This window comes from Psammomys obesus, unplaced genomic scaffold, assembly GCF_907164565.1.
Source record: "Psammomys obesus unplaced genomic scaffold, mPsaObe1.curated_primary_1811, whole genome shotgun sequence".
Taxonomy (NCBI): Eukaryota; Metazoa; Chordata; class Mammalia; order Rodentia; family Muridae; genus Psammomys; species Psammomys obesus.
This window is the reverse complement of record NW_026596105.1, coordinates 334,719-357,740: the sequence shown is the minus strand read 5'-3', so window position 1 is coordinate 357,740 and position 23,022 is coordinate 334,719. Positions and strand designations below refer to the sequence as shown.

Below are 23,022 nucleotides of genomic sequence, written 5' to 3'. Positions count from 1 at the left end.
GGAACAGAGCTAAACAGAGAATTCTCGAAAGAGGAACATCGAATGGCAGAGAAACACTTAAAGAAATGCTCAACCTCATTAGCCATTAGGGAAATGCAAATCAAAACGACCCTGAGATTTCACCTTACACCCATCAGAATGGCCAAGATGAAAAACTCAAGTGATAGCACATGCTGGAGAGGTTGTGGAGAAAAGGGAACCCTCCTCCATTGCTGGTGGGAATGTAAACTGGTTCAACCACTCTGGAAGTCAATCTGGCGCTTTCTCAGACAACTAGGAGTAGTGCTACCTCAAGACCCAGCTATACCACTCCTAGGTATATACCCAAAATTTGCTCAAGTACACAACAAGGACATTTGTTCAACCATGTTCGTAGCAGCTTTATTTGTAATAGCCAGAACTTGGAAACAACCCAGATGTCCATCAACGGAGGAATGGATACAGAAATTGTGGTATTTTTACACAATGGAATACTACTCAGCAATCAAAAAGGAGGAAATCATGAAATTTGCAGGCAAGTGGTGGGATCTAGAAAAGATCATTCTGAGTGAAGTATCCCAGAAGGAGAAAGACAAACTTGGTATATACTCGCTTATATAGACCTACAAGATATGATAAACATAATGAAATCTACACACCTAAAGAAGATAATCAAGAAAGTGGACACAGGCGAAGGTGATTAATCCTCATTTAGAAAGACAAATGGGATGTGCCTTGAACTTATGACAGGAGTCTACCACAAAAGGCATCTGAAAGACTCTACCTAGCAGTGTTTCAAAGCAGACACTAAGACTCATAACCAAACCCTCAGCAGAGTGCAGGGAATCATATGAAAGAAGGGAAGTTAGTATGATATGGAAAGGATAGGAGCTCTACAAGGACCAAATATATCTGGGCACAGGGTCTTTTCTGAGACTGAAACTCAACCAAGGACCATCTATGGATATAACCTAGAACTTCTGCTCGGATGTGGCCTGTGGTAGCTCAGTAACCAAGTAGTTTTCCAAAGTAAGGGGAACACGGACTATTTCTAACAGGATCTCAAGGGCAGGCTGTTTGACACCTCCCCCCAGGGGAGGAGCAGTCTGTTAGGCCACAGAGGAGGACTTTGCAGCCAGCCCTGAAGATACCTGATAAAACAGGGACAGATGAAAGGGGAGGAGGTCCTCCCCTATCAGGGGACTTGGAAAGGGGCAGGGAGGAGACCAGGGAGGGAGTGTGGGGTTGGGGAGGGAATGAGGGAGCGGGATACAGCTGGGACACAGAGTTAACAAAATGTAACTAAAAAGAAAAAAAAATAAAATTAAATTAAAAAAAAAGAAAAAAAAGTTATAGTTTTACTATAAGCATAATTTTCAAACCCCAAGAGGCCAAACTATAAAAAGAAAATCAAGAAAAAACATTAAAAAAGGGTGAAGGACATAGAGAAATTAAAATGGTGGAGAATAATAAAGTATTTAAGTTTTAGAAGAATGTTCTATGTTCTGAGACTATCGCTTCAAGAACAAAAAAGAAATAAACTTTATCACATAAGGAAATGCTGAAAGTATGTATTTTGAATTATCTGCACTATACAAATGGCTATCAAAAAATTGTTGCAGCCTTCAGCTTTCAGTATATCTGGAAGTAGTAACTATCAGTAAATTTTCCAAGAAGCGTCTCTTTGTAAATGTTCACAGGCTGTTAGAGAATTCTAAGCCCAAAGGAGTGTGGACTCAATTTGCAAGTTTTGAACTAAATGACACACTGAGGTCTTTTTCCTTCTAAGTCTTAGTAAAGTACAAAAACAGCAAAGCTTAGATTTTTGGTAATCCTTACACAGCCAGAACGTTCTTGCATGCTGAATACACAGGCAAGGACAAAAAGAATGAATGCTCTTGACAGAATTCCTCCAACTGTGATGCTGTGGAGGACACTAGAATTTCCACTCAACTGTGAGGCACGCACACACTTTTTCAAACATATGTCATATCAAAACCTTTCCAGAATGTAATTTGTTCATGGAAGCTCCTAAAGATAATATTATGAAATAAAACAAATTGGGAATATTTTTATTTAAAAAACTGTTGCAGTATAAAATAGAAAACCAATGGGATATTTTGTGAAAATCAGTAGAAATAATTATTTTAAAGGAACTGAATCTATGCCATAATACTGTTTAAAGACATCAGAGAGACTGCTGATGTACAATACTGGACATTTGCCACAGTTGAAATCAATCAAGGAAAGAAAAGAGAGCATTCCTATAGAGGAATATCTCTTTTTCTCTGCCCTGAAGATAGACATATCTGGTTCAGCAAAGCTGGTGAGAGTGTTCTCCAATTTATGTTACTGGCTAATACTTAACTTTATACTACACTTTTTTGTTTAATTACTGTTTGTATAACCTAGACCTGGTATGAAGAACATATCATTTTGGTGATCTAAAATTTCTTAATAATAAACACCTTTGTTACTCTAGCACAATTTCTACAGTAATATGTTAGAATATTGACTCTAAATGTGTTTTATAACCATTAGTGTTTACAAAAGTCAAAAACATGGTGATTCTTTCAGCTACATTTCATCTTGTTCTTAGGAAGAAATGCTCTGAATTCTACATAATAGTTAAACTGATGATCGGCACTAAATCCAATCGTGTAAAAAACAATATTAAAATTAGAAGAATAGAAAATTATTTAATAGATATGGCTGTAACTCAGTGTGTAGTATGTTTGAGGTCATATGAGGTCATGAACTCCATCCTTAGCACCATACACACAGTTAGTCTCACACACAAAATCAAGGCTATAAAGGCGATTTTTAAGCAGAAGTTACATGAAAAGATATCCTTATGTCTAGGAGATTCACATAAATATATGGAAAAGAAGCCAAGACTATATAGCTGGGCTTTAAAATAAGGTGTGAGAGTGCACACTGAGAGAAAGAGAAAGAATAAAGGGCATAGTTAAATATGTAAAATGTCATCAATCAGGTAAACATGAAGATCAAATGTTAATTCTTGGTAATATTTTGCTTAAAATTTGTTTATATTAATTTTCTATTATTAGAATTATTTATGATTAGACAAGTTTATTTTACAATATAAGCAATAGTGGAAAAAACACATAAATCTATATATAAGGAATAAGAACCAGGAGAAAACAATTTAATTATGGTAAGAATATTTGGATTGAAATTGTATGTTAGTGGATAATTTAACAAAAATATTTTATCTTTTTTGGCACTGTAGCTAATGTGGAACAATCTTGCTTCATATTGTTTTCTACATATCACACTGTAAATACATTTATGAGCATGGAATACACATATTGTTTCTACATATCACTGCCTAAATTCTCACTCTCTCTCCTCTACCCACTTCTCATGTCTCCATATTTCATTATTCTACAAACTGTCTCTCTCCTAGTCATGAACACAGAATGTCATTTTTGGTTTTATATTCACATACATTGGCACAGCTTATGACGTCCTCAAAGAATATCTTCAGTGGAAGAGGTTTCCTGTTTCCCTTATTGGCATCGTTAATGGATCTGCTCAAAAATGCAATAAAAAAACACAATACAGTAAAATGAATCTGTAAGTAGAGTATTACAAACTAATCATTGTCAATATTTTATCAATATCATCTTAGCTTTAAACACAACTTCAGGACTATGCATTATTAGAATTGGGAATATTGAAAAATGTTTCAGAAAGAAAGACATGGTCAGATAATAGCACATTGATCTAGCAAGCACAGCCAGTCTTCAAAGTTTTTGTCTGCAAGGGAAGGGCAGAAACCTCCTTGACTTCAAAGCAGAAAGCAGATGATTTGAGCATAAATGGGAGAGTAACATCTACTGAGTGGAAATTAAAATAAGTCTAGAGAAGACTGCTTCCTCCAATAGAAAGAGGAGATGATGAAGAGCATAGCATACAGAACTTCCTCATAATTAAGCAAAATATGCATTTGAACAAGAAAATTTAAAGCAGTAGCTAGGAAACGTAATCAACAGCACATTTGAAAATAGTCTATCAAATACATTTTTATAAAAGAAATAGAGCACAGACTACCATTCCTCTATCAATGAGGAATTAAAATGAGTAAAATACCTTTGGAGAAAACAGTACCACTGCTCTTTCTAGTCCATGAAACTGTAATTTAAAAAGTGAAAAAATTAAGACTCTTGAAAATTGCTAAGGCATTTAATATTATTCCTCATTAAAAATAATATAAAGCCAATTTTTATCTGTAAGCATGTAGGTATAGCTGGCATTCTTTACATGACTGGGCTATTGTTAGAACTGTTATTTCACCGGAAAACATACATGATAGGAATTAAACAACAGTGCTGGTGCTGGTTAGGAATGTCTTGTTCACATACAAAGGGATTATTATTTCATTATTCACACTAATCCAAACATAAAAAAATGTGACCTTTGGTTTGAACACACACTTAAGCAGGAAAAACACCTTTATGATAAAAATTGTTCATTATTTTCTCATATGAATTATAGAATTGACATGAAAGACATTAGTTCCCAGAAAACTAGTTCTTTATCTGTGTGAAACATAAGATTAATTCCTCTGGTGCTAATTAATAATAAGCCCACCTCTATTTAATTGTAGCATGTAATACTCAAATATAAAATGGTTTAAGATTAATGTAGCATACTAAGATGTCATAAAGTGAAAATTATTATGTTGAATAAGTTAGACCTCAGTTAGATTGGATATATTCACAGGGTCTTATCATCATCATTTTGTTGATGAACACTTTTTATCCACAGTACAACCCTTACCCATTTTGTTATTCTTTTTAAAATATTTAATTGATTTATTTTATTTATTATAAATTATTCACTTTGTATCCTTGCTGTAATCCCCTCCCTTATCTCCTCCCAATCATGCCCTCCCTCCCCCTTCACCTCCCCTGCACCTCCCACAGTCCACTGATGGAGAAGGAACTCCTACCCTTCCATCTGACCCTAGCCTATCAGGTCTCATCACAACCGGCTGCATTGTCTTCCTCTGTGGCCTGGTAAAGCTGTTCCCTCCTCAGGGGGAGGTAATCAAAGAGCCAGCCACTGAGTTCATGTCATAAACAGCCCCTGTTCCACTTACTAGGAACCCACTTGGACACTGAGCAGCCGTGGGCTACATCTGTGCAGGGGTTCTAGGTTATCTGCATGTATGTTCCTTCCTTTGGAGAATAGTCTCAGAAAAGATACCTGGGCCCAGATTTTTTGGTTCTGTTGCTCTCCTTGTGGAGCTCCTGTCCCCTCCAGGTCTTTCAATCTCCCCCTTCTTTCATAAGGTTCCATGCACTTTGCCCAAAGTTTGGCTATGAGTCTCAGCATCTCCTTCACAAGATCCAGCTATACAACTCCTAGGCATATGTCCAAAATATCCTCAAATATACAAGGAAATTTGCTCAACCATGTTCATAGCAGCTTTACTCATAATAGACAGGATCTGCAAAGAACCAAGAGTCCCTCAAAAGAGGAATAGATACAGAAATTGTGGTTGAAATCAGGGACAAGGCAAGGCTGCCCACTGTCTCCATATCTCTTCAACATAGTACTTGAAGTCCTAGCTAGAGCAATAAGACAAGTAAGGAAGATCAAGGGAACACAAATTGCAAAGGAAGAAGTCAAAGTTTCACTTTTCGCAGATGACATGATAGTATACCTAAGTGACCCCAAAAACTCAACCAGAGAATTCGTTCAGCTGATAAACACCTTCAGCAAAGTAGCTGGATACAAAATTAACTCAAAAAAATCAGAAGCCCTCATGTATACCCAAGACAAAAGGGCCGAGAAAGAAATCAGGGAAACAACAGCCTTCATAATAGCCACTAATAACATAAAATACCTTGGGGTGACTCTAACCAAGCAGGTGAAAGACCTGTTTGAAAAAAAACTTCAAGTCTCTGAAGAAAGAAATTGAAGAAGATATCAGAAGATGGAAAGATCTCCCGTGCTCATGGATTGGTAGGATTAACATTGTGAAAATGGCCATCCTGCCAAAAGCAATCTACAGATTCAATGCAATTCCCATCAAAATACCAAAACAATTCTTTACAGACCTTGAAAGAAAAATTCTCAACTTCATATGGAGAAACAAAAACCCAGAAATTCCAAAACAATCCTGTACAACAACAGATCCTCTGGCAGTCTCTCCATTCCTGATCTCAAGTTGTACTACAGAGCAATAATAATAAAAACTGCTTGGTACTGGCATAGAAACAGAAAGGTGGAGCAATGGCACCAAATAAAAGACCCAAAATAATCCCACACACCTATGAATACTTGATTTTTGACAAAGAAGCCAAAACCATTCAATGGAAAAAAGACAGAATCTTCAACAAATGGTGCTGGTCCAGCTGGATTTCTACATGCAGAAAAATGAAAATAGATCCATATTTATCACCCTACATAAAACTAAAGAACAAGTGGATCAAAGACCTCAATATAAAACCAGATCCTCTAAATCGGTTAGAAGAAAAAGTGGGGAAGACCCTAGAACTCATTGGCACAGGAGACAACTTCCTGAACAGAACACCATCAGCACAGGCCCTAAGAGCAACAATCAATAAATGGGACCTCATGAAACTGAAAAACTTCTGTAAAGCAAAAGACACTGTCAGAACAAAACAACAACCTACAGATTAGGAAAGGATCTTCACCAACCCAACATCTGACAGAGGGCTGATATCTGGAATATATAAAGAACTAAAGAAGTAAAAGGCAATAATTCAAGTAACCCAGTTAAAAAATGGGGTATGGAGCTAAACAGAGAATTCTCTGTAGAAGAATATAGAATGGCAGAGAAACACATAAGGAGATGTTCAACATCCCTAGCCATCAGAGAGATGCAAATCAAAACAACCCTGAGATTTCACCTTACACCCATCAGAATGGCTAAGATCAAAACCTCAAGAGATAACGCATGCTGGAGATGCTGTGGAAAAAAGGGAACCCTCCTCCATTGCTGGTGGGAATGTCAACTGGTACAACCACCATGGAAATCAATCTGGCGCTTTCTCAGACAATTAGAAATATTGCTACCTCAAGATCCAGCTATGCCACTCCTAGGCATATATGCAAAAGATGTTCAAGTGCACAACAAGGACATTTGCTCAACCATGTTTGTAGCAGCTTTATTCGTAATAGCTAGAACCTGGAAACAAACCAGATGTCCATCAATGGAGGAATGGATACAGAAATTGTGGTACTTTTACACAATGGAATACTACTCAGCAATTAAAAACAAGAAAATCATGAATTTTGCAGGCAAATGGGGGAATCTAGAAAAAATCATCCTGAGTGAGGTATCCCAAAAGCAGAAAGACACACATGGTATATCCTCACTTATATAGACCTATAAGATAGGAAAAACATACTAAAATATGTACACCTAAAGAAGATAAACAAGAGGTCCAAGGGTAAGATGATCAATCCTCATCTAGAAAGACAAAGGGGATGGACACTGAAAAAAAAGCAAGTAACAGGACAGTAGCCTACCACAGAAGGCACCTGAAAGATTCTACCTAGCAGTGTATCAAAGCAGATGATGAGACCCATAACCAAATCTTTGGCAGAGTGTAGGGAATCATATGAAGGAAGGAGGAATTAGTATATCCTAGAGGGGACAGAGAGCCCCACAAGGTCCAAATATATCTGAGCACAGGGGTCTTCTATGAGACTGCTTATCAAACCAAAGACCATGCATGGATATAACCTACAACCCCTGCTCAGACATAGCCCATGGTAGCTCAGTATCCAAGTGGGTTCCCTAGTAAGGGGGACAGGAATTGTTTCTGACATGAACTCATGAGCTTCCCCTCCCCCCTGATGGAGGAGCAACCTTACTAGACCACAGATAAGGGCATTGCAACCATCCAGAAGATACCTGATAAGCTAGGGCCAGATGGAAGGAGAGGAGGACACCCTCTCTCAGTGGACTCAGAAGGGGGCAGGGAGGAGATGAAGGAGGGAGGGGAGGATTGGGAAAGAAAGAGGGAGAGGGCTACAGCTGGGATACAAGTGAATGTATAAAATTATTTAAAAGTTTAAAAAAATTTAAAAGAAGGAAAAAAAGAAATTGTGGTACATTTACACAATGGAATACTACTCAGCAATAAAAACTAGGATATCATGAAATTTGTTAGGAAAATAGTGAGAACTAGAAAAGATCATTCTGAGTAAGTTATCGCAGAAGGAGAAAGATACACATAGTATATACTCACTTATAAGTGGATATTAGACATAATATATAGGATAAACATACTAAAATCTGTACACCTAAAGAAGCTAAGCAAGAAGGATGACCCTGGGTATGATGCTCAATCCTCATTCAGAAATGCAAATGGGACAGACACTGGAAGAGGGAGAAAACAGGGAACAGGTAAGAATCCTTTCACACAGTGCCTCTGAAAGACTCATTTCACTATTCTTAATTCTACTATCTTATAGCCCTATGTCAGGTACTACTTTTCATTCATAAGCTATAATGGGACTTATTTCAACTTTCTGAAAATTATGATCCATGTTGCCAGGAACATTCAGATACATTTTACTTCTCTTTTGCTATGGTTCTACATCCATAAATGGAGCTGCATAGTCATACTGAAATCTCTGACTGATTTGTGACAAAAGACTCTCACATTTCATGTTTCTACTATTGACTGCTCATCCACTTTATATTCTGCCTGAAACCACTCTTATGAGAAGAGTGGATTATGCTTGTGGCCCTCAATATGCAAGTATAAACAGATAACACATGTAATATCACCAAACTAAAAGGTGACATAAATGGAAACATCAAAGGAACTTGGTTATATGCAGTATTGAAAATGTCTGGTGCATATTTAATTGAATGTGCACTAGTGTCAATTTGACTTCCAAACTTCACTCTTTCATAAAAAGAATTGAAATGATGTCAGTAAATACTTCATATATCCCTAGACACAGTATTTTCTCTCATATTCCAGATAAGAGAAACACCAAAAATTAACATAGAAAATCTTCAGGTATATTACCAAAGGACAAGAAAATATTGAGAGAACAACACAAGATGATCTTCTGCTTCACATCTATGGAAATGCTTTTCCAGGTAAAGAGTAAAGTCACAGAACCCAGAAGTTTATACAATTTGCAAGCACTTGTGTTGAGTCAACTCTAATGAGACTAGACATATGGATAGAGGAATGAAGGGGGTTGCCTGTGATGAAATCTTAATGTGGGAAAGACGTATGAATTCTGGTGTATACTTGCATAGAACAGAAGGTTTACACTACATAATCCCTGTGATTCCAACCTTCATACTCAAGATATTCTCAGTATACCATGATCACATCTTCTCTTGAAAGATCAGAATTTGAAATTTACTTGCAGTGCACAAATCAACTGTGCCTCCTGTGATATTCTAATGAGACTGGTCCTCACCTGTTGAATATAGACACCAGTGATATTCTGCTGTACAGACATTTAAGACCTTGTGCAGTCCAAGGGGAACTATTTTTATCTGTACGATCAAATACAACTTTTAGGAAATTAACTTGAGGGTATAGGAGGTATTTCTTTCAAAATCAATTATACTACACAATATCACTGAGGAGAGATGAATTTGTGTACTTTCAAAACACAGAAAATACCAGGTCATTTTGCAGTGAGGAATGTGAAGAATGAGGTAAGGCCTGGTCCTGTCATGTTCTTCATATAACACAATGCACTTCATTTTCACCCCAAGGATTTTGTGGAGTCCTGATGAACATCACAGATCAAAATCTTAAGGAACCTACTTACATATAGAAATGTGTGTGATGATAAGTATAGACACACTCGGGCATCATAGAAATGGAAAACTTGAGTTGGCAGCCTGCATACAATCACACTAATTAATTCTTATTTAGTAAATATTCTGGTGAAGAGGTTTATATTTTCCATGTGAGTTAGCATTATTCTAACCCACAATTTCTATAGCCAGCCTTTTTCTGAACACAGGTCCGAGCTGTAGATGTTACAAAAAAGTGGCAACAAGATGTTTCTTGGGTCAGAACAGGTGAATTGACTTGCAAGCAGAGCTGCTGTTTGTCCTGAATATGTCCACAAAGTCATCTATCCATAAGTAACTAAGTGACATGGACCCTTACTTTAAACCTTTCTTCCGTCTAGAAAGAGAATCAAGTATCTGTTAATTTGCTTTTCATTGTAGTAGTAAGACCCAATTCTTCCTGTCCCAAAGTAGAGGAGGACTCATCCCTCTCTACGATCAAGGCACAGCTTATGCCATGGTACACAGACCTCAACAAAGCCTGTGGTGAAGGAAGTCACTGGGTATACACATTTTGATGGTCACAAATACCCATAGACTGGTCTTTTTCAGATTAGTGAGTGTTTTGTAGTATGGGTATACTATGGATTTTAAAAGCATAGCATTTTTAGAAAGCTATCTCTTTCAATATTTCTCCACCCCCCTATTTAGCTGAATACTAACCTTTTTTGGCATTATTTATTTCCATAATTTCCATATCAAAAATTAGTTAAGAATTTTTTATTAAGTAACTAATTTTAATAAGCTTTTCAAAAGAAATACTATAGAAATACAGTCTGACATAATAATATTCACGTTGCATTGTCCTTTACCCTGTACTAAGAAGTCATGCCAGCTTACTGCTGTTGCTCCTTCAGTGAACCCACGATGCACAAGTAACACAAAGAGGATTTTTTTCCAATAACTTCATCAGCTGATTACAAACGTCATGTTATCAAGGATTCTGATGTTATCAAGTGTTCTTGAAAAAACTATTACCTGGGAGCCTAAGTTTCATTCTTTCCTCACACTTTTTATATGAAGTTGGTTTTTTGAGAATTTCACATACATATGCAATGTGTTCTGATTAATTTTTCTCACTCTCTCCTTTCTCTCTCTTGAGAGTTCTCCTTCCCACATTTTTGATTCTTTTGTATTATTTTTATGACAGACTGAGAATTTGTTATGTAAACCTGAATATGGAATTCTTCATTGGATACTGGTGAGCTAATATGTGGCTACACAACTAAACATAAGGACTCTGACTCTCTCAGATTCAAGAGAAATTAGGTGACAAGTATAAACCCTGACTCAAAAACCCTACATGTAAATATTTCTAAAATCCAAAACATGAAGAAATAAAGATTTTCCACCCATCTAACGTAACATCCTATAGTGAAACTAAAAGCACATGATGTAACATATGCTTCAGGATATACATATACACACCTCAAATATATGAAATATTCATATTTACATTTGCTTTCCACCCTCAAGACATTGTGAATGTGTGTATATATATGTAAGTGTGTATGAATGTATATATATATATGCATATATGTATATACATATTACATATATGCACATATGTATATACATATATCAAACAATATTGGGAAGTAATGCTTAATGAAACCTGTAACTTCTAATTCTAATATTTATTAGAAATAATCTGCATTGAAAATGAAAAAATAACAACCATCTCTTATAAGCTTGATAAGCCTCTTTGCATAATATAAATGATAATCTTGAAAAAGTTTTAATAACTATTCCAATTCAACCAAAGAGAAACAAATAGATTTTAAGAAAATAAAACATTTTAGTTTCCATTATCCTCAAAAGTCAAAGTGAAATTCACTTGTTTCACAAATACATTGATGGAAAATGATCAGTATTTTTTTATTTCAAAAGAGTTGATTACTATCTTTTAAAATAAAATTAGGATTTCCAATTGTGGACTAAAGTGAAGCTGAGGAGAAATGACAAGAAAGATGGACAGATTGGACAGACAGCTGAGCCACTCACTTAGTTTAGGCCTTAAGACACTAGGTGACCCTTTTCTAGGGTGGGAGCTTACAGTAAGAGAAAAATATTGAGGGTTGAGAGTTTTCTCTCTGGATTGAAAAACATGTATGTATTTGGTTGTCTCTATAATGTATAGAAGAACTCTCTCCTGCACCTTTCATGTTTTTCACAATTTTTAAAATGGATCTTCAGGAACATTACTCAATGACTGGAAAATTTATGCCCCAAACAGAGAAGACTGTTTTATTGATGTCTATCCTAAAATCTATTCCCAAAGCAGGAGTTTGTTGAGCTATAAGCATATTTAAAATGTAATATAAAGGAAAAGGTCACTTAGGAAGGAAAGTATTGGGAATAGATTGGAGAAATAGGCTTTTTTTTTTCCAGAAGTGATCAACTTGAGTCAGACTCAAGTTTGAAGAAGTATAGCTGGTAGGATATAGATTAGTGGTTAACACTTTAATACACTTACTAATGTTATATAGGATACAACCATAAAATTAATTTATGGTTATTATGGTTTATTATAAAATTATTTCATTGCTACTTTATAACTGTAATTTTGTTACTGTTATGAATTCTAATGTAAGTCTCTGATAGAAAGATATCTAATATGCCATCTCCAAAGAGTTCAGGACCAACAAATTGAGAACCACTTGTCCAGAGTAAGGAAGGGGGTGAGTGAAGTAACTGTATTTCAATTAAAATCATTTTTTTAAAATTTGAGTAATAAAGACTATCCATTATTAATGAAGTTTGCCAATATTATTCATTATTTAAAAATAAAAGCAGGAAGCATATTGCAAAGCATCATATTGGAGAGAAAAAGCAATACTCAAATACTAGAGTGATTCACAAAAAAGACAGATTGATGCCAAACATTAAATGAAGGCCCAAGTAGGCGACCCCTAAAAATTGGCCATTGGAGTAGCAACATGGATGTCACTGTTGACCTTAATGTAATATGTGTGCAATAGGAGGTGAAATACTTGGTGCAAAACATGGTGAAATTTATCCCCATTTATTAATTCCTATCAAAGTTCTTAACCTATCAACGTTCCACCTGAAAAAGGCAGCATGGAGATGTAATTAACCCTGTGAACCTTACAGCCTAACAGACATAAAAATCATAGCTTTTCAAAGGGAATGTGCTTTACTGAGATAGTCAGAGAGCTTCATGCACAAGAAAGTCAGATAGCATTTACATCTACAGAGGAGGATACTTGCTTATTACTATATAGTAAAGGCTAAAGACACATAGAATTATAACTGAAACAACCTGGAAGATACTTGGTAAATCTCATGATTAAATAGGTAGTATACCTTGGACACATGATAAACATGAACAGATCATGTAAAATTAAAATGCCTATTTCTTTAAATGATTGAATTTTATTGATAATAAACTGTGCCTTCTGTAAACTGTGTAGTTTAATATGTATAATTTTACAGTATTAAATGAAATAGCAAAACTCTACCAAATTGTAAATTACTTTATAAAGATTTTCTACTCAATACTACTTCTTTCAAATGGCTGAAACTTTGGAATGCAGTGAAAAAATACTGATATACATCTATGTATTGGCACTGAAACACCGTAACTAAAGAAGTTCATTACTTTGCAAGTGAACATAAATAGATGTAAAGGAAATAATCAGATTTTTCTAATGGTTTAAACTAGTTAGTAGGGAGCACATATATCAAAAAATGGCTGTCTTTGTCCATCTGAAGATGGAATATAGAAGAACTTACGGGGTTACAAACAAACAAACAAACAAACAAAAACAGACACACCAAAAGCAAAACAACATTCACCAAGAATTTGTGAGACAGTTCTTATGCAGCAAGAGAAGCCATTTTCCTTGCCTCTGGCAAAAGAGACATATGGCACTCCATCAACCAGTGATATCAGGATATCAGCACCAATGCTGGCCTCCAGGTCAAGTGAAGGGGAGTAAAAGTACTTGTTATACATCTCAGAACCCACACATGTATTCCTGTCACTTCCCAAACAAGCCTATCTCCTCCTGCACTCTGCTAACTCCCAAAATATTCTAGCATTACTCTCTATCTCTTTATGAAGACAGTTTCTTTACTTGTCTGACCTATCTCCACTTTTCTGTCATAATATTCTTTCTTTTCTCCTAGACAGCTTGGACACATGAAGCATGTTTTTCCCTCTTTCTGCACTATTCTAATTGCTTAAATATTCTAGAAATTAAATTACCCTGTCTTTCTTTCCACCAGTTAAATTATTAATTTCATATCTTCATCACAGGCCCCCATCCCTTCTCTCTTCACAGTCCCACCATCATTCTCCCCTCCCCAATTCCCTCCTTCTCTTCAGAGAGGCTCTGTATGTGTACCAACCTATCCTGACATATCACATCAGGCAGGACTAAGAGTATCCTCTCTCGATAAGGACAGGCAAGACAGCCCAGCTAGGGGAAAGGGAACTAAGGGCAAACAACAGAGTCACAGACAGCTCTCAGTCCAATTGTTAGGGGACCCACATGTTGACCAAGATGCACATCTGCTACATAGTGTAGGGGAACCTAGGTCCAGCCTGTGCATTGATGAAAGCACACTTTGTCTCTAAGCTTCTCTACTTTTCTCCTAATATTCTCCATTTTCTTCTAGATAGTATTGGTCATAGCAAGTCTGCTTCTTTCTCTCTGATCTGAACTCTTCCAGGTGCCTCTGAACTTTTTCCCTCTCTGATCCACAATAAAATTACTCACTGTAATAATGGACCAGCTACTATTTTGCTGGTTTCTCTGCTGTCCCTGCTCCCAGTTTGAATATTTAAGTATAAATTTTATTAAGTGAATATTTCTATGCCCAAGACATGTTACTTCGTTCAAGGAGCTCTGGTCCTAGGGTGGGCGGCTCCTCCTCACATGATGTGCAGGCCCTGGATGGATGACTCCAAGGTCTGGAGAAAGCAGAGTTCTGTCAGAGAGACCTTGGCTCCCTGCCACACTGCTGCACTCCCCAGCCTCAGTGCCTGGAGTCTCCTTTGCCAAGAACTCACATCACCTCCTGCTGCACAGCCTCCCTCCTTCCTGCCCTCCTTCCCTCCTTCCTTCCTTCCCTCCCTCCCACTTATTCTTCCCCTCACTGCCTGGCCCTGGCTGGCCTGGAACTCTGTATATACCAGGTTGCCTCCATCTCACGGAGACCAACCCTCATCTGACTCCTGGATTTAAAGACATGAGTCCCTAGGTCTGGACCTTTATTTCAAGATTTATTTATGTCATTTTGTTGTTTTGTTTTTTTCGAGACAGGGTCTCTCTATGTAGCCCTGGCTGTCCTGGACTTGCTCTGTAGAACAAGCTGGCCTTGAATTCACAGAGATGCTCCTGCCTCCGCCTCGTCCAGCACTGGGGTCACAGGCATGCAACACCACACCTGGCTAATTTATGTATGTATGTATGCATGTATGTATGTATGTACGTATGTATGTTTGTACGCACCACGTATGCTGGTGTCTATGGAAGGCAGAAGAGCATCAGATTCTGTGGACCTGGAGTGACATTTGGTTGTGAGCTGCCAAGGGGGTGTCCGGAACCAAATCTTGAGTCCTAGGCAAGTGCTCTTAAGTGCTGAGCCATCACTCCAGGCCCTATACTCTTTGTATTATCACACTTGTTGCATGTGCGCATGTGTGCCTGTGTGCTTGTGTGTGCGGGAATCTTCTCAGCTCATTGCATTATTTTTTTCTGGGGGGGGAGGTCCTATATCTAGCTCAGGCTGGCACCAAGCTCAGAGCAATCCCTCTGCCTCAGCCTCCCAAGCCTTGGCATTCCAGGACGGAGCTCACGGCCAACTGTGTAAACTGTGAAGCTGTGTCTGTGCAGAGCTGTGTGGGCTGCTGGCTTCAACACGGCACCTAGCTTTCCTGAGGAGGAGGGCAGTTCAGAGCTGCCACCCACCCACCCGTTGGGGCCATGCTCCCCTCAGCTTAGGGCCTCCGGGGCCAGCTGTTCTTCCAGGTGCTTTGGCAGGGAAGCTCAGTGGAGAGTGCGAACATGATGTGGGCTCCACCCCAGCACTGCCAACCGTCACTGGGGAGACATACCTTGAAATCCCAGATCCTCATGGGCCCATCTATGCCGGTGGTGCATAATTTGCAACAGTCCTGCTTGTCCACCTCACAAATGGACACCTGGCTGAAAGATGAGCAGGTCCCTGAGGGCTGTGGAGGGGAGTGAGGCCAGCCCCCCAAGCCCTGCACACACGGCTCTGTGCTGGGCCCCAGAGCCCTCGGGGCCACAAGACCCTGTCCCCAAGGAGGAGGGCTTACTCACCCGTGATGTGGCCCATTGGGCAGGCCCGAGACTATACAAGGCCCTGGCCGGGTCCCCAATGCCACATATACTGGGTGCTGGTGCTTGCATAGAACCCTAGCCATCTGAAGGTGGAGGCTGGAGGTTACAAGCTCAAGGTCAGGGGGGCTGCAGGGAAGGGCTCAGAGGGTGAGAGTGCTGGCTGTACTTCCAGAGGTCCTGAGTTCGAGTCCCAGCACCTACACGGTGGCTCACGACCATCTGGTGTCAGAGGAGAGGGGGAGGGAAAAGCAGGAGGGGAGGGGGAGAGAAGGAGGAATAGGGAGAGGGACAGAGAGAGAGGGAGAGAAAGAGAGAGAGAGAGGAAGGGAGAGAGTGAGGAAGGGAAAGAGAGAGAGAGGGAGGGAGAGAGAGGGAAAGAGGAAGGGAGAGAAAGAGAGGGAGAGGGAGGAAGAGAAAGTGAGAGGGAAAGAAAGGGAAAGAGGGAAGGAGAGAAAGGGAGGGAGAGGGAGGAAGAGAGAGTAAGAGGGAGAAAGAAAGAGGGAAGGAGAGAAAAAGGAGGGAGAGGAAGGAGAGAGAGGGAGAGAGAGGAAGAGGAAAGAGGGAGAGAAAAGGAGAGAAAGGGAAAGAGGAAAAGAGAAGGACATAAAAAGAGAGAGAGGGAGAGAAAAAGAGGGAGGGAGGAGAGAGGGGGAATGGAGAAGTACGGGAAAAGGGAGGGAGAGGGAGGCCTGTCACAAGCTGATGGGCAAGCCCGGGCCACCCTCCCCCACCCCCAGCCTGTCACACTAAGCTAATAGGCCAGCCCAGGCCACACCCACCCACCCACCCACCACAGGTCATGCTGAGCTGATGGGCCAGCCCAGTCACCTCCAATCTGTCAACCAGACCCATGTGATGCTGTTCTGGTGCACCATCTCCTTGCTGGTGGCCCTCTTGTCCATGCTGTGCTGGGTGTTCTGCTTGGGGATGTCAAACTTGGACACGAAGCTCAGGCCACCGTGGTCGTCGTAGCTGAAGAGGATCAGGCAGCATTTGTGGTCCTGCGATGGGGGGGGGGTTGGGAGAGGGTGTTGGTCAGCCTGGGGGGGGAATATCCCCCTGCCCACCCCAGAGGAGGGTATGCAGGGTGCGCCCCAGGACTGGCACAGGCCCCCGAGACGGGGGCACACTGCGGGGCATTGTGTGCTCTGTGCACCCTGGGACTGGCACAGGCAGGCAGCACCCCACAAGCGCACACACTATAGGGGAGTGTGTTTGGGGTGTGCTCCGGGTCCATCACAGGCAGCACCCCTTGAGGGTGCACACTCACTGTGGCCACGATGCTGTTGTCCAAGACGAAGGACACAATGAGCAGCAGCAGGAACCCTGTCTTCAAAGTTGACACCCTGTACACAGGGAGCGGGTGTCACACATGGTTCTCCCCCTCTGTGAAGTACATGCTGGGGACCAAACTCAGGCCATGAGAGTGTCACCTCAGGGACCTACCCTGTGGCTCAGGCTGGCCTCGAACTCACGATCCCCCTGCCTCAGCTCCCTGGATGCTGGGATCAAGGGCCTGCACCACAATGCCTGGCTTGTAAGAGTGTATTCACGCGGAGGAGTGAAAGCTCGACACCAAGGGACTGTTGCTGACATGAACTCAGTGGAGGGCTCTTTGACCCCCCCTTCCCTCCAAGGGAGACAGTACAGGCTTGCCAGGACACAGAGGAGGACATTGCAGCCAGTCCTGATGAGACCTGATAGGCTAGGGTCAGATGGAAGGGGAGGGGGAGGAGGACCTCCCCTAGCAGTGGAGTTAGAGAGGGGCAGGGAGGAGATGAGGGAGGGAGGGATGATGTGGAGGGAGGGATGATGTGGAAGGAGGGAGGGATGATAGGGAGAGAGGGATGATGGGGAGGGAGGGAGGGGACCACAGCTGGGCTACAAAGTAAATAAACTAATTAATATAAAAAATAAAAATTTAATTTAAAAACAAAACAAAAAAAAAAACAACCAAACAAAAAACAAACAAAAAGCTTAACACTAGCAAAGCCATTCCAGAGCCCAGTTTTGCCATGGTGACCTATTCACAAGAGAACTAGCAGAGTCTGCGCAGGGAGGACCATGTCTGAGCTGTCCCCACCACTGCATCCACATGGGGTGGCCAGGCCGGAGGCCATGCCCAGGGCAAGTTCCTGGGCTTCCCATGGGAGGGCAAGTGCCAAGATGACCGAGAGCAGGCTCTGCGCTTCTTCCCTTGCCACCAAGCCACCTTCACCACAGTCTGGTGACATTCAGATTCTCCCCACAGACCCGGGGCGGCATGAAGGCAGAGGAAGAAGATGGTGCCTCTCCTGTTTGGGGTGGGGTCAGCAGAGGAAGCTGAGGGTGTGTGTGTGCTGGGCGAAAGCAGTAGCTTCAGCCCTGGTTTTCTGGGACAGAGCCCGGGCTGGCCTTAAACTCCTGACCCTACTGCCTCTGCCCCCCGGGCCACCAGGATCTGCTCTGTCCCATCTCCCTGGGGGCTGGTGGGGACCACGGACATGAGGAGATAGTCAGGCGTCTGCGGCACCATCCTCCCAGCTCCAGCCATCGTCTTCATCAGGGAGGTGGGGACGGCTCCAAAGACCCTCGGGATCGGGCCTGCTGGCCTGATGGGCGGGGATGGGTTACTGACTCTCACTGGTACCCGGCTGCTCTATCCTGGGCCTCTCGGCCAGCTGTATACACTCCCCTGGCTGCAGTGCTCTAGGCTACTGTGTCCACAGTGCAGGTCGCCAGCTGTATACACTGCCTTTTGCTGTGGTGGTCTAGGCGAGCCAGCGTGTCCAGGTGGCCGACTGTCTATACTCCCCTCCAGCTGTCTAAACACCACCCCCAGCCGTCTACGCTCCCCCCCAGCTGTCCACACTTCCTCCAGCCATCTACACTCCCCTATCTGTCTATACTCCTCCCAGCTGTCTACACTTCCCCCAGCTGTCTGCTCTGCCTGGGCCGGGGACGCTCACCGACTGGGCAGCAGAACCCCCCCCCCGCGCCCAACACCTCCCCTCCAGCCAGGCGAGGACTCACTGCACGCTCATGGAGGTGTCGGAAAAGGAATAGAGGAAGAGGAGGAAGAGGAGGAGGAGGAGGAGGAGGAGAAGAGGAGGAAGAGCAGAAAGAAGGGTAAGAAGAGGGAGGAGACCTCCGCTAACGGGCCCGCCTGAGCACGGCGTGTGTGCTAACATAACCGATTTGCACTCCCGCCTTAAGGGGCCTCCCGCCGCTCCTCCCCGTCCAGGGCATCCTCGCGGAGGAGACCCCGTAGCTGGGGCTCGCCCGGGTACCAGTGACCTTGACCCCGTGATGTCAACCACCCGGGCGAGCCCGACCCCTGTGGGGGCGCTGGGTTGGGCTCCCGTGGGACCCTCGACCTGGACTTCAGCTCAATCGTGCAAAAATTAAAAAAGGGGTTCAAGCGTCCCCGGTATGGTACGCAATGCGCGACGGAGGAGCGGCAGCTTGGCCAGATGAGCGAGCGTGCGAGCGCGTGCACCCCGACACCCCGCCGACACCACGACTCACCTAGCGACGCCATCTTGCAGTCTCCAGTGTCCTCAGGGCTGGCCATGCGCGGGGGAGGCCGGGAAGCGAGCGCGCTTGGGAAGCAGGCACGGCCCCGCCGCTCTCCGTCCCGCCTCGCCCCGCCCATTAGGGACCGCGCTTGGTTCCTGCATCCTTTGCAACTGAAGGATGCTCTGGAGATGATAAAGCACTCCCCCCGGAGCCTGCTGTTTTTTGGCGGGAAACAGGCCCCGCCCCTTGGGGACAGCGCCAGGCTCCTGCATCCCTGAAGCGGAAGGATGCCCTGAGATGGTAAAACCCCTCCCCGGAGCCTGCTTTCTTCGGGTGTCCCGCCCGAGGCCGAAAAGGGGGGCCCGGCTGTCTGTCCTCTCCTTTGGGGTCTGATGGGAGAAAGGAGAGGGGGTAAGGAAGAGGAGAGAAGCCTCATGGGCGGGGGCATCTTTTCCGTCTTCTAATTTATTTTTATTTAAAAGACTACGTGTACAATATTCTGGCTGCATGTGCGTCAAATGATCCTGGCTGCCGGGACTCGAACTCAGGTCCTCTGGAAGAGCAGGCGGCGCTCTCTTAACCGCCGAGGTGTCTCTCTAGCCCCGGGAATTTGTTGATTTTCTTTTTTTTTTTTTTTTTTAGCCTCCCCAATTCCACGCAGGACGCTGAAGTAGTCCCCAGTCCCCACAGTGCAAAGTCGCCTACGCGGCTGACAACCGCATCAATTGATCAGCTGGGGGCCGACGCTCCCGTGGACCCCAGCTCTCTCGGAAGCTCTCTCCACACGCCGGGCACGGGTACGACTGCAGCTCATGGCGCACACCCGGCAGGCGAAGGGCACTCCCCGGTGTGCGTGCTCGCGTGCCTGGTCAGGGCGACCCTGTGGCGGAAGCTCTTGGCACACGCTGGGGACGCGTACGGGCCCGTGTGCGTACGGAGGTCGGAGCGCTGACAGAATTCCTTCCCGCGCGTGCAGCTGTAAAGCTGGTCTCCGGGGAAACACGAACTACTGTCCTCGGAGGCCTGGGGAGTCTCCGGGGCTCGTCCCCCGCGGGAGCCCTGGCTGTAGTCCTCCCCAGGTTCGGCCTGAGCTAGGACATGGGCGGTGGCCACCTCCCCAAAGCCATCGCCGCCCCCGTGCTGGGCAAGGACAGGGTCCGACCTCTGCGGCTTGTGTGCGCTGGTGGCGCGCGAGGTGCTTGGTCTGCCGGAAGCGCTCTCCGGATCCAGGCACACGTGCCTGACCAGGGCATCGCTCTGGCGGAAGGCCAGGCAAGCGTAGGGCTTCTCCCTAGTGTAGGTGCGCGAGTGCTTGAGGAGGTCGGAGAGCTGGCGGAAGCGCTTGGGGCAGTGCTCGCACTGGTGGGGGCCGGGGTCCCCGGAAGCTCAATGCGCACCCGCCTGAGCCCCCTTCCCCACTCCCCCGGCGTGCGTGCGCTGATGGTGCGCTAGGTGCATGCTCTACCCGAACCTCTACCCACACGCCGGGCACGCGTATGGCCTCTCTCCCCCATGGTTGAGTTGGTAGCGCTGGCGGAAGCCCTTCCCGCAGTGGGCGCAGCTGTAAGGCTTGTCTCCGGGGAGACCCCAACTGTACACAGGGGCCTGAGGGGTACCAGGGGGCGCGTCCCCCAAGGGAGCCCAGGCTGTGGACCTTTACAGGCAGAGCCTGAGCAAGGACAGGGGCGGTGGCAACCTCCCCAAAGCCATTAACAGGCTCTGTTGTCCCCCTTGACTGCGCAGGGGGCCTGCGAGGTGGCAGTGGACACCAGCTCTCCACTTCTCCAAAGCCCTTCCTCCTTGGGTGCACAGGGGACCTGAGAGGTGGCCATGCGCCCTGGCTCGACAGTTCTTCAAAGCCCTTCCTCCTTGGCCTCACAGGGGACATGTGAGGTGGTCGTGCGCCCTGGCTCTCCCGGGGAAACTCTGGGCGGCAGAGGTTGTGGAACAGCATCTTTTGGTGGCTTCTCTTCGTGGTCGGGGTCCGTCCCCAAGGGCGCGCCTTGAACCCAGGCCTGCAAAGGCTCGTCCTCTGCCTCCCAGTCCTCCTCCTTCTTTGGGATCAGGTCGGGGTTCCAGGCAGCTCGGGTCTCCAGGCCTGAAACCGGAGAACATGAGCAGAGATAGAATGGCCTCAGACCCTGGCTCACCCGAGCCACGCGGACCACAGGGCGTCAGGGAAGAGCATCACTCACCCAGCACGACAGTGCTCCTGGCGCCCTCCATGCTCTCTCCGCACAAGCCATTCTGGGCCTCGGCCAGTGGCTCCCCCACTCCACACCCTGGGTGGGAGATCCGGCCTCGGCCTTGAAAGTCGGGGTGCCCTGGAGGGGCGCAAGACCTCAGTTAGTGCTCGCTGTGCCTGCTGAGAGCAAGGAGTTGGTGAGTCGAGTGACCAGGTATCAAGGCCTTCCCCGTCACCTCAACTGGGCTCTGGATCACCTAAAACGCGGCTCCGGGGCTAGCCTGAGCTAGCCAGCATCTCCCAGCAGCTTTGACTGAGCTGAAAGGGACAGAAGGGAGACAAGGGGAGCGGTAGTGTCCACCTCCTCCTCACTGCTAATGGGGAAGCAAGGGGCCCAGCCACAACTCTGCCGCGCCTTCCTGGCCCGACTGTGGCTCTTGTTCAACCTTGACCAAACCCCCCCCCCAAAAAAAAAAAAAAAAAAAAGCCCTTCCTTCACTGAGCCCTTGACAACGTAGAGGGAAGACTCAATGGGGGGCGGGAGGAACATGGCTAAACTATGAAATGACATGGAGGAGGGTGGTCGCTGAAGGGACTTCTCAGAAGTTAGGCTGCTCTTCCAGATGACCCAGGTGCATGCCCCAGCGCCTCCAAGTGTCCATGAGGCCCTCACTTAGGCAAAACACCAAGGCATATGAAAAATTAAGAAAACAAAAAACAACAACAAAAAACACTTCCACAAAAGAAAGAGTGCTTCCTGCTCTTCCAGGAAGAGCGACCTTAACACAGCAGACAGTACCCACACCGGGCAGCTTACAACATCCCTGGGACTCCAGTTCCAGGGATCTGACTGTCCTTTGTGTGTCCCTGGAGCTGTCCCACACATATGAACTAAAATTAAACGAAACTTTTCACACTGACAGTGAAAGCAGATGCTCAGAGGAAGGCATGATACCCCCAACCCTTGAGCTGGAAGTCCAGGCGGGAGCCGGGAACAGAACTCTTGTTCCGGAGGCTTTGCAGCAGGCCCGCGGTCCCGGGGCCACTCACCTGCGGGGAGGCCGGGTGTAGGGCGCGCGCCCAGGCCGCCACCTCCTCTCCGCTCTCGGGGCGCTGGTGGCACACAGGGTCCCGAAGCCGGCGGTGGAGGATGCTGAGAAACTGCTCGAGGACCAGCAACTCCA

The 23,022-nt window shown here is 44.6% G+C and overlaps 1 long non-coding RNA gene across 1 annotated transcript; it reads right to left on the bottom strand.

The window, feature by feature from the left end:
* Positions 1–3,139: 3,139 nt before the first annotated feature.
* LOC129692341 (uncharacterized) lies at positions 3,140–19,753 on the bottom strand. The gene is made up of 7 exons (XR_008722691.1): positions 19,663–19,753; positions 17,426–17,501; positions 16,984–17,156; positions 16,135–16,374; positions 15,906–15,996; positions 4,096–4,137; positions 3,140–3,533 (listed from the first exon to the last, which is right to left on the bottom strand). It is a non-coding gene; the product is annotated as an uncharacterized LOC129692341 (long non-coding RNA).
* Between the last annotated feature and the right edge of the window lie 3,269 nt (positions 19,754–23,022).